This window comes from Nilaparvata lugens, chromosome 8 (assembly GCF_014356525.2).
Source record: "Nilaparvata lugens isolate BPH chromosome 8, ASM1435652v1, whole genome shotgun sequence".
NCBI classification, from domain to species: Eukaryota; Metazoa; Arthropoda; class Insecta; order Hemiptera; family Delphacidae; genus Nilaparvata; species Nilaparvata lugens.
This window is the reverse complement of record NC_052511.1, coordinates 26,382,098-26,384,284: the sequence shown is the minus strand read 5'-3', so window position 1 is coordinate 26,384,284 and position 2,187 is coordinate 26,382,098.

Below are 2,187 nucleotides of genomic sequence, written 5' to 3'. Positions count from 1 at the left end.
CTGACCAACCAACTGGCTGAGAAAATGCCACCATGATCGACCACATGGCTAGATGAACACAGCCACTGCCACATTACCTGCTAAGTTCGCTGCTTCATTTTGAACAATTATTCTGCAAAATAAAACAAAAAAAATTGAATTAGAATGATTAAAGTGGACAATATCAAAGATCTGCTACAGTTCTCTGCTTCATTTAGAACAATTATTCTGCAAAATAGAACGAACAAACTTTGATTTAAAATGAACATTCGACGAGAAAAAAGTTTAGACTCTTCTCCACAGAAGTCTGATTAATTATAACCAGATTTTACTTTAGTTTGTGTTTCATTCTCAAGTTAACTAATATATAGCCTAGTGAGGTCCACGTTTAATGACAGTGGATGGGGAGAGATTGATTGATTGAGTACTTTATTCATGTATTTACAACAATATATACTGGCTTTTACACTTATATACAATAGCTTACAATACAGCAAAATTATAGATGAATTTACATAATATAGACTAAGAAAATAATTATTGAACTGTATATATGATACCAATTGAACTGTATATGGTACGAAAAAACCAATTTGAATAACTAAAGATAATATGTTATGCATCTAGGTAAATTGGCGGAGATTTGGACATATCAATGTCCATTCTTCGGAAAGAATATTCAAAATATCCTTCCCACTAACTCTCTACCAAAGATAGGAGAACAACGTTGCCGAACCTCCGTCTTGTCTTCTAATGCCTTCTATAGACGATAGCTGATACAGGATAATTGATGTAATATTACTGTTCATTATTGTTAAAAATAATCAATTATATTTTTCAATAATTTAATAATGAATTTTCATAATTAAGATAAAATATTTTGACAGATGCAACTTTACAGATTTGACATTTGCCTCCCACAGACCTCCAAAATGTGGCGAACCAGGGGGAATGAATTTCCAATCAATTCTGTGTTCGGCGAGTTGACTAGTCAATGTGGTTTGAAACTCGGACAAGTTCAAAAGTTGAGATATTTTTCGCAACTGTTCCTTGGCACCTACAAAATTAGTACCACAATCAGAATACATCACATGACAGGGTCCATGATGTGACAAACGACCGAAACACAGCTAAAAACATGGGCGTTGATAGATCCGATACCAACTCAATATGTACCACCTTTGTTGCCATACACACAAACAGACAAATGTAGGCTTTCAAAACACAAGTATTACGACGTCTCGTCATAGTAATACACAGAGGACCAGCGTATCCACACCACAATTTTCAAATGGTTTGCATTTTGACACTCGACAAGCAGGCAGGTCACCCATTTTTGGAATAATTGCATTATTACTAGGTCGAACACGGAAACAACGATTACACTTAAAGACACAAATACGAATAATAGAGCGAGCAGACAGTATCCAGATTTCTGTCTGATCAAGGACAACAATAACGAAGGTCCAGCATGACAATTCTACTTGTGATGATAATCAATTACACATCGATAAAGCGTCGGATTTTGGTAAGATCATCTGATGACAAGTCTCAAATTCAAGTCCAGCATGAGACAAACGACTGCTGACGCGAATCACACCTTTATCAATGAATGGAGACAGGCGACGTAGGCGCATAGAACAATCATCTCCCTTCTCTAATTGCACCAATTCAGATGAAAAATTTATCTTCTGTACCACTTTACATAGATACCTCTCAGCAACATTGAAATCTGATTCTTCTGATTGGGGTAAGATTCGTAAGAATTTGAGAACAAAAATTACAATTCTCAAAAGACGACCATAATCCGAACAACGACCAATCAATGAATATATTGCATTGCTGTTACAATCAGGAGATTTTGTGACTGTCAACACTGATGGTTTTTTCGCCTCCGGTGGATCCATGTTCTCTTCCATTTGAGTTCGAACAGGCCAATCGCATTCATCCTCTGCTATCCATGATGGACCTGAAAGCCACAACGGAAAGTTCAAAAGCTCAACTGGTGATAAACCTCTAGACAAACAGTCAGCGGGATTTTTAATTCCGGCAACATGCATCCACTCCTGTATACAACAATCCTGTATTTTTGCAACGCGATTACCAACAAAAGTTTGCCATTTCGTGGATGGAGCATTAATCCAACACAAGGTGACTGTAGAATCAGAGAGTGTGACAATACGAGACACATGACAACGTTCACTAATA